The 10,384-nt window shown below is 42.2% G+C and overlaps 1 long non-coding RNA gene and 1 other non-coding gene across 2 annotated transcripts; one reads left to right on the top strand and one right to left on the bottom strand.

The window, feature by feature from the left end:
- Positions 1-1,508: 1,508 nt before the first annotated feature.
- trnaw-cca (transfer RNA tryptophan (anticodon CCA)) lies at positions 1,509-1,580 on the bottom strand. Its single transcript has one exon. It is a non-coding gene; the product is annotated as a tRNA-Trp (tRNA).
- Positions 1,581-8,641: 7,061 nt separating this feature from the next.
- On the top strand, positions 8,642-10,002 carry LOC148825382 (uncharacterized). The gene is made up of 3 exons (XR_016091835.1): positions 8,642-8,807; positions 8,943-9,029; positions 9,510-10,002. It is a non-coding gene; the product is annotated as an uncharacterized LOC148825382 (long non-coding RNA).
- The last annotated feature ends 382 nt before the right edge of the window (positions 10,003-10,384 follow it).

The raw sequence follows: 10,384 nt of genomic DNA, 5'->3' as shown, positions 1-10,384 counted from the left end.
CACACACCGCTCTGTCACATCTTCGTTCGGTGTGCGGTGAGCCTGCTCGCTGAGCATGTTGAGAAAGGATGTGCAATGGCTTTTATCCGGCAATTTCATTACCAAGGAGCTCAATATGCTTTTGATGATCTACAGGGTGTCCAGTGCAACACAGGCGATGGACTGCTAGGATTTGGAGCCAGGATTTCCCGTTAACTAGACAGGTACTTTAACCAACTAAGCCACGGCGCCGGCAGAATTCTCCTCTTTTACTGCCACTTGGACACACCGCTCTGAGACACCTGCGTTCAGTAAGCGCTGAGTCGGCTGGCTGAGCACGTTCCCTCCTTTACATTCAATAGGAGCCCCGACACGAAGAGAAATGGCTTTTATTGTGCACTTTTCATGTCCAATGCGCTTGACATCTCCCAAGGGCGACAGAGTTCATTTACGACACTTTTCCTTTCTTTCTTTCTTCTTTCTGTACTCTTTGATGAAACAAAACGAGAAATCATGTAAGGGAAAATGTCTTTTTTCATGGAGAAAACATGCACCAGGAAATGTTGTGTTTAGAAGAAGTGAGTTAACATGAAAAGTGACCTAATTTACCGGAGCAAATGCTCACCTAGCAAGATCTGCTTTACTACTAGAGAGAAGTAGAGTGAAAGACGTGATCATTTCACGCCGTTGTGGAACAAAACGCTTTTTTCTTTGAATTCTAAATCAATTAGAAATTCAGAGCGACACATAAAGGCTTTGTCTGCTTAAAAGTGATGATTTTTAAAAACTGATAAAAATGTAGAAAACACGTTTCTCACGTAGAAATTTAAGATGGGGGTGGGGTATTACTAGTAGCGGCGCTGAACTCACCATGGTGCAATTCAGTTACGTGGCGGGCTAGTGGTTTAATGGATAACGTGTCTGATTTCGGTTTATAAGATTGTCGATTTGACTTCTACCGGGGTTGTGTGATTTAAATCAGGCTCCTCAGAAATAGATGTCCGTTATGTAAATGAACCGCACCTGAAAGCAAACGTTGGGTCTGGGTTCCTTTCTTTCCTGCATGAAATAGCAATCGTTACAAAAAAAACACCAACTAATGTCCAATAGTCCAATAGTTAGTTATTTAAGTAAACATGAATATACTGTAAGGTCTTGGTACACGGGAGTGGATTTCAACCACAATTAAAAAAGGGCAAATTATAATTACAGGCTTCAAACACTTTTTCATACAAAAGTGACCAAACACTCCCTAACTTTCAGGTTTGCTTGAACCTGTAACAAAAAAGCGGTCTGAAACTTCCATTCTCTGATGTCACTTTCTCTAAAGTCAGACGTGATGTTTCGCGGACGTGCAGTGTGCCTTTTCTCTTGTCGTGTTCAAGATGAAACGCTGCATAAGCTCCTGACTGCGTGTTCTGTACTGTTCTGTTATTTCGTTCAGATTACCTATGTGGTGTACAGATAAAACTGAACAGCGTGGTGTAATTCCCGGGTTTGGCACCAGCAACACCTGCAAACCCATCAGCTGACCTCGACGTGATTTGAACACGCAACCTTCTGATCTGGAGTCAGACGCGCTACCGTTGCGCCACGAGATCACTCGCTACACGTGCTTTTAATTCCCCCAAAGAGAAAAATCAGCGTCCCTGAAAATTTTTTTTTTCATTCTCTCCTGTGAGGAACACCGCAACGAGGGTCTCTTCTTCCCAGACCACAGATTATTCTTCCTGCTCGGCTCTCACACAGGGAGCAGACAAACCGTCTCCACTAATGTGTTTACTACATCTATAGATCTGACCCCCTACAGCCCCGATATTGCTGGACAGGATATTTACCACCAGCCTCGTGAACTTCTCATCTTGACCTCTCCCAGGAGGAGCACAATTAACACAGAATCCCCTCTCCATTTAGCATTTATCAAATTGCGTGGATGCAGACATCACTCAGAATCACCTGTATGATTCTCCCAAATTCAGACTGGCTGTGCTTTCAAAAATGTATAGGTGACTAGCTTCCTAACAGTTTTAACAACATTTGAAAAAGGCTGTTGATGCATTGGGCTTGAACTGACCCCGGGTCAACTGCTTGGAAGACAGCTATGCCCGACACTACACCATCAACGCGCACACCACAGAGCCCCTCAGAACATCATACGATAATGCCACTGATATCGGAAGCTTTCTCCAGCATTTGTGATGATTCCACATATTGCGAAGGAATCATGATATTGTTCAATACTGTCGCTAGACGTTCGAATGGGTTTCAGGGCCAGGTGGACTGTTTCCTAGAGAGTCACGAACCGCAGTGGTATTGTATTGCAGTGAGACAACACAATGCCTGCTAGACTATTCATGCTAAATGCCACAGATTGTGTTTGTCCAGTCGTGTCAGTCATCCTGAAGCTACGGAAAGTCAGACGGAAATGTGCTGTAATACTTTCAGGAAGTTAGGATTTGTTTGTGCAAAATCCGAGAACATTGCTCTGTTATCTTATATCTTTGCGCTGTCATCGTCATCAAGGCTCTGTCATCTACTGCTGAAAATGAGCAGTGATTTCTCAGAATGCCCTATGTATCCAAAGGATGTGAACTATGTAATAGTTAAACCTATGTAAACCTAAAGCTATAAGGGGAAGACAAACGTGAAGCGTTACAGCAATGGCATATCATGAGATGATTAATCGCAATTTCCGTAGGAGCCCCATGGTTGCCTGGCAACCGTCAGCTTTGCACAGTGGCAGTATCGTCGCCTATGAGGTTTAGCAGAGGTGCAGTTATTGCGCCTCCGACTTGAAATACACGCGATTTGAAATACAATCAGTGGGAGCAATTTTTGACAGTCTCGTGAGAGGCTGAGCAAGGTGTTTAAAGACAAATTTTGTCATCGTATCATCAAGCACAAAGAAGCGTGTTTTTGTCTTCTCAACAGAAATGTTCTTTAGCTCTTTCAGCGTTATGCAGGGAACAACGTCCGTCGAGATCACCTTTGAGTCAGTGCAAATGTTTGTGAGCCGTCAATTAAATTTTATATTGGTTGTACTGGCGTGCTGCTTGTCTGTGAAACATTAATCTTCTGCTTCTTCATGCCGAGTCATCTGCAAGGGTCGAGTTTATTCAATGTTTGCGCACAGCGCTCCATCAGGAATATTTTGTCCTAGTTCAATAAGGACTTACTGCACGCATTCACAAACCTCACAAACCGATAAAACTGGTTCGCTGGTTAAAATATTTTATTAAATGTGAAAAAAGGTCTGATTGTGAAAAGCTCAAAATGTTAGTGAAAAAATCAGTAACATTAGGAAAAATGAACTGTGGGAGCCCCATGACTCCCCATGTCATGCTGTATTTCTCGCTCATTCTACTGGGAGTGGTGCTGTCACTTCTGGATAAAGACTCTCAGTGGTCATTCCAGACAGGTCAGGTATGACTGTGCTTTGCCACAAGAACCTCGGAGATTGTAAGCTGGGTAGTTTCAGATCAGTATTTTATTAAAGGTTCAAGCAAACCCGAATACCTTTGCAAGAGACATTTCAGAATCCTAGTCAAATCCAGTACGATTGCTGGATCCCTCGAATTCGGCTGAACTATACCACAGATCTGCAGTCCACCATTAGAATACTGTAGGTGTGTTGTATAAGCCATACCGCCCAAAATAGTTCTAAAACAGGAGATGCATCCTCGTTTAGGAATGTGGTATAAAGTGAAATGGTCTGGGAAGAGTCCTACGTTTGAACAGTTCAAAATAGACGTAAAGGGGTATTTACGGACTCTTTCGAAATGTAAGAACAAGCTGTGCGGACCTTATCTTTATTTACCTTGTGTAATCGTTTTTCATGAAGTGTAATTGTATTTTAGCATGTGCCCCTGCTGATGTTATTGATAGATTATATGTGCTCTTGTTTGTATTGTATGTATTTTTGTTGTTCAAATAAAAAGTAAAAAACACATCTTTCCGGATGTGGCTGCTGTAAAAATCAAATGACATCGAGGGTGCTGTAGGCAGAGGTCTGAAGCCTGCTCCACAGAAGATCTTTATCCAGAGGTGTTAAAGAAGTCGAGATCTCGCCATGAGAGGGGAAGCATCTCAGAAAAAAGCAGGTGTAGTCATTTCCACGGTCATAACGCCACTAAGTCGGGTGACAAGAGCAAAAGCCACCCGGCTTTCTCCGAGCAAGTAATGAGGCAAAGAGGCCTAGTATGGCAGGTAGCATGGCTGAGTGGTCTAAGGCACTGGGTCAAGGCGTAAGTCTGTTTGGAGGCGTGGGTTCAAATCCCACTGCTGCTAGCTGCTTTCGTTGGGACTCCTCTTCATCTGACTTCAAATGAAAGAGAAGGAATTGCTTTTTGACAATCTTAGGGCAATGGATGTTAAGTTTCTGCAGCTGAAAACACAGGCAAAACTGCTCCATGTGAGGCTTGAACTCACAAGCTCGGCATTACTCTGCCGTGTACTGCTGTATAAGTACCGCGCTTACTGGAAGGTTGCAGAAACTTTGAGAGAACTGTGCTGGAAACGTAAATTACAGATTTCATTATCTGCACATTTAATAACTAGGAGAGATAACTCCTTCGGGTTCTAAAGCTCATAAGTGCACTTTAAGAAGTCTTTGCTTTTGTGAGATGGATCTCCGAGGTGCACCTATTTTCTTATTACTAATGATACCTCTACATTGTGAATTATTTGAAGGAACGTGGCGTTAGTTGAAATAAGCACTGAATGGGTTAAAACCTGCACTCTTTGAATTGCTAAAGCAATACCTTGAGGAGAATAATTCAACATACTTGCACAGGTCACTCGGCCACGGACAAGAACGATCAGCTACCACCACTATTATTATTGTTATTATTATTCAACCAGTTGGGGAACAATACAGTCGAACAATCCCACTGTTCTTATTGCAAGAAAAATAACATGAGACCACTGTAAGAGGAAGAGTGTTGTAATTGTTTGAATAATTGATGTCTATTTTTCACTCTTATGGGCAACCCTGTGAGTAGTATAAAGCGACACCTTTCGTCAAACTTTTGACAGGTACCACGCCCCATTTTCCAGCCAATGGGAGTCAGCGGTGGTTGGCTGTCCCGCCCCCTCAGGAGCCAATGGTGTGTCGTTAAGGATCGGAACTCCCGCCTTCCCCCCCCCGGCCGGTCGGTCGGTCGGTCCGGAGCCTCAGGGTCCCAAAGCCCCAAGGCGGCGCATCCCTCGCTTTAGGTGTGTGAAAGTGTGTATTGGAAGGGGACCATGTCTGCAGCGGGGTTGAGTGCGCTCTATTATAACCCTAGGAAATCAGGTAGTTACAGCGGCGCGGGGAGTCTGGTGCGGGCCGCGAGATCCTGGGGTGTGAGCGGCGCCAGCTGGGCCGGGTGGCCGAGTGGTTGTCTGGCCAGGCTGCTTATACGCTGCACAAGCCGTGTCTCAAAAGCAGCAGGGTTTTAAGCACACACACACACTGACTGCGTAAAGTCTCACGGAAAGAACTCGCAGGACAAACACCATGTGAAATGTGAACCGCTTTATTTCAACAGTGGGTTTTCAAACACAGAAACAGCGCAGCATCACTTTTTACACAAGTTACAGACTCCAGTTTGCAAGTATGTGAAATGTGAACCGCTTTATTCAACAGGGGGTTTTCAAACACAGAAACAGCGCAGCAGCACTTTTTACACAAGTTACAGACTCCAGTTTGCAAGTATGTGAAATGTGAACCGCTTTATTGCAACAGTGGGTGTTTCAAACACTGAAACAACGCAGCACACACGCGTTACTGGCTCCTGTTTGCAATCAATAATTAAATGTTGGTGCGGAAAATTAGTTCGGGACGCGTAACCACCACCCCAACATTGCTGAGAAACTTTGAGGCATCTGAAAAAGCATTCATAACCCCCTTCCGCTCCTCATGTCTAAAGCCATGTGAACCACACTGGGCGATCCGATCTAGCAGAGCAAAAAAAATTGCCTGCGTAATCAGCGGGATGGTGTTACCACAGGTTCTGTACAAAACACGCTGTATTTTGGAATACACACTGTAGAACCCCCCAGGCTTCTGTTTCTGATCTGAAAACATCAGATCTGCAATAATTTCACTCAAGTTCTTGACATACACATCTACCTCTTTAACAAATTTAAGGACATTAGCATTCGACTCTTTGTTTTGCATATCAAGCTTTGTAGAGAGAAGTGTGTAAAGCACTCTTAGTAAGAATTCAGACGTATACATTCGAAATTCTTCATTCTTCGGACGATGGCACACCCGGGTCTGTAAAACAGAGTGAAATCTGTATTCACACTTTACATAGATCTTTTTTTCTTTTGCAACGCATCGAAAGTCACGTCTACTAATTTTTCATCCAGCTGTTCAAGTGTGGCGTGTACATGCTCGTATGGGGAGCGGTCCTCAATTATATTTTTTAGCAACTGTTTTATGCACCGCTCAGTGTCATTTGTAATGGTGTACGAACCCAGACACCGGGCGGTGTACAGAACAGCCGATAAAATTCGGGCTAAACTGAGAGACTTATAAATTTCTAAAGCGGCAAACGTCACGTCTTCAGACCCATCTGTGTAGCCGCCAGACAGGCATGTGTGACCCCGCTGTATTCACATATCAGTTTATACGTTTTAAAGTATTAACACACAACGCAAACACAAATGTTGTGTTTCACCAGAAAAGAAATTTTAAACATGTGGGGTTGGTCTTAAAGTTTTTAAAATAATGTAATAAGACACAGTTTATTTTTAATAACACATTCGCGACAGCTTTTTCGAAAGTTTGAGATAAATTTCCACACAGCGCAAGCATAAAAGTCTTTAAGGTATTAACAGGCAACAAATGATGGGGTGTTGTTCTTCATACTTTAACGGATTGGTCCTAAAGTTCTAAAATTGTTTCCCAGTAGAGATAATTTGTGATGTTATTGGACACGGGCGGTGTGTGGGGGTTAGTTAAAGGCTCTGGAATGCAGAGTGGGGGGGAAACCCCCAGGGAAAGTTTACAAACATTTTAAATTCATGTAAAGTTTTCTAATTTACAAGCACCACATGTATTTCACTCAAAAATGTTCTTAACATCGCATCGCGAAAAACTAAAACCTCAAAACGTCAAGCTTGGTTTGTGAACACGTCCCTATAAAGAACAGATACATTTTCTTATAGCGTTAATAAAAAACATTTTGCTTGATAATATTCTTAGCGGTCTGTTGGTGAATCAAACACAGACACCGCGGCACATTTTCACCACGTTTTAACAGCTATGAAATTTACACACCGTTGTATGTCTTAAAATAATATAGATTTTAACATTATAACGGTCTATATTCACTTATCAGTTTATAAGTTTTAAACTTTAAAAGTATTAACACACAACGCAAACACAAATGATGTGTTTGCCCAGAAAAGAAATTTTAAACACACGGGGTTGGTCTTAAAGCTTTTTAAAATAATGTAATAAGACACAGTTTATTTTTAATAACACATTCGCGACAGCTTTTTCGAAAGTTTGAGATAAATTTCCACACAGCGCAAGCGTAAAAGCCTTTAAGGTATTAACAGGCAACAAATGATGGGGTGTTGTTCTTCATACTTTAACGGATTGGTCTTAAAGTTTTAAAATCACAAAGTAGAGATAATTTGAGATGTTTTGGGGTGTGGCGTTTAGTTAAAGGCTCTGGAATGCAGAGTGGGGGAGGGGGGCTAAAATTGACCCCAGGGAAAGTTTACAAACATTTTAAATGCATGTAAAGTTTTCTAATTTACAAGCACCACATGTATTTCACGCAAAAATGTTCTTAACATCGCAGTGCGAAAAAATAAAACTTCAAAACGTCAAGCTTGATTTGTGAACACGTCCCTATAAAGAACAGATACATTTTCTTATAGCGTTAATAAAAAACATTTTGCTTGATAATATTCTTAGCGGTCTGTTGGTGAATCAAACAAAGACACCGCGGCACATTTTCGCCACATGAAATTTAGACACCATTGTATGCCTTAAAATAATATAGATTTTAACATTATAACGGTCTAAAACGTTTTCTAAAATGATTCTTAAAATAATTTATACAGACCAGTACGTGCACCCCCAATGATACCTAAGATTAATGGTTTTATGGGGGGCCATGTGTGTTTCTTAGAAGAGAATGTTTATCGGTTTGGGTATAAGTACCAGCGGTTTAACAGGCGAAGTTTTGGCTGGATTCCAATTCTTACAGTCTCACGTTATCGCCTAACTCGTCAGAATGGATCACGCCGATCAATTACAACAGTCTGAAGATAGTCTATTTACAGATTAAAACACTGTTCGACTTGATAGACGAAGACAAGGACTCCACGAATTTCAGTGGTATGTATATCTGGCTTATTGTGAGACAATTACAACGTCACGGTGCATGTCTCATGTTAGCTATAGTTACAAAACGTTGTATAATATTTGTATACTAGGCAATATTGAATTATTATAATGGAATTACCAGGGAGTTGTTCCGTAATGTGGTCGTGACTGTGTGTATCCATTCATTTCCATAAGCCCCGAAAACCACAGCTGTAAATAGACCAGTTATGGCGCAACCCAACACTGGTGAGTAATTACGACAATGTTTTGAATAACGCTTTACGACCATGTGACTCTTAAAGACACAGGGGTATATACTCCACACCAAAACTCGTATGTGTCTATTCCGCAGACGCGGGCGAAGGGACAAGTCGCTACACATTTAAAAAACCTTGTTTGGGGTTTACAATACCACCGCAAAAACTTGTGGAGACACATGCAGATGTTCACGTCATACCAGAGGGTGCGGGGCATATTATCAGATCGCCTGAGAGAAGAGGTCGGTATTATATAAAACAATCTTTTACCATGGCCTTTTAAACGTGTCTATAATAAAAATCCCACCGTTTTTCTATTTTTTGGTAATTTGCGGTGTTGAGTTCTTTCACTAATGGTATTTTCCCACTCCGTGCAGACCCCGGACCTTCAAAAAATAAACTGCGACGAGCCAACACATTAACTGGGTCAACGAGCTCAAAACGTCTGAAATCAACAAGCAAAGGTTAATATAATTTAAGCATGGTCAAGATGTGTTATGATCCACTTACAGTAAACGTTACTTCTTTTGTTAGGATGTTAATTCGCTGAAAGATCCTACTTCGCGTAGTTTTCTGTTTGGGAGTGTTAAAAAACCTTATTTTAAAACTGCTTAGCTTTTAAAGTTAAAAGCGACTGGTCTGTGCCAGGGTCTATAGGCTGTTAACCACGCCGCTTGACCCAGGAGCGCCACCACAGCCGTAAAGGAAACCGGTGTAACAACATGTCCAGGTAACTTGTTCCATTCACCCGCAGCCCTTTGTGTAAGGATGCGCCACATGTGTGGCGTTTTTATCATAGTTATCGTAGTTTTCTGATTTTGACCGTTTAGATTGCATTGATTGGTGTGTTGAAAAGTCTTTTATTTTTATCACAGTGTAGTTTTCTGATTTTGAGATGTGGAGCATTGGCGTGGTAATAAAAAGTCTTTTATTTTTTCACACAGCAGCTGTATCGACGCGCGGCGAAACAAGTGTGGCGGAAACGTCGGACCCTAAGGTGGTGACTGCATCGGAGACGGCTGTTAAGACGCTGACCAAAGCCAGACGTGTCAAGCCTGCGGAGAGAAATCATAACGCGCCTAAAGACTTGGTGTTGGGTGATGTGCTAGATTCAGTGCGCTGTATTACACAGTCACTATCAACGGCGATCACTAATAAGGTGTCCAAAAAACGAGCTTTAGAGCGTTTAAGAGCGGTTTTAGCCGGTGTACAGACCTTGTTTCCAAAACAGATCCAGGTTTTCACCGCTAACCTCTTAGATATAATTTCTACAGAAGATGCCGCTCTAAACTCAGGATTTCAGACCATGATGATGATATTTCATGCTTCATTGGTGCAAATCCCCGGTGATTAATGACTAAGCATGCGGTCTAAAAAGTGTTTAAAAGACCGACCGCTTGCCACCATCAAGCGTTTGTACATAAATAAAAGAATTAAACTGGCAAAAGCATGTTTGTTGCGTCGTCAAAGAGAGAGGCATTCAGAGAGAGGCATCAGATTTCCCAAGGGTCGCCCGAACCACGCAATGAAAATGCAGTGGTAGAAAATAACTTAATGCCCGAGGGTGTTGTAGCAGAACAGGATGGCAGTAACCGAGAACCGGTTGTACTGAACGATCTGAATCAGGTTGGTGGCGGTGCAGGGGCGAATAGAGACCCCTTAGTTTTCCTGGAGCGTATACGTAGTTATAACAGGTCTTATAATAATTTTAGAGCAACAGAGCACCATGAAGAATTTCGTTTTGTTAATCTCGACAGAATAACCTCGTATGTACAGGCTATAGACGCTGTGCATGGTGCAGTCCAGAGAATATTGGATG

The sequence above is a fragment of the Atractosteus spatula genome, chromosome 10, assembly GCF_055471065.1.
Source record: "Atractosteus spatula isolate fAtrSpa1 chromosome 10, fAtrSpa1.hap1, whole genome shotgun sequence".
Lineage (NCBI taxonomy): Eukaryota > Metazoa > Chordata > Actinopteri > Semionotiformes > Lepisosteidae > Atractosteus > Atractosteus spatula.
Note: the sequence above shows the minus strand (reverse complement) of the source record. Positions and strands in the feature narration are given on the sequence as shown.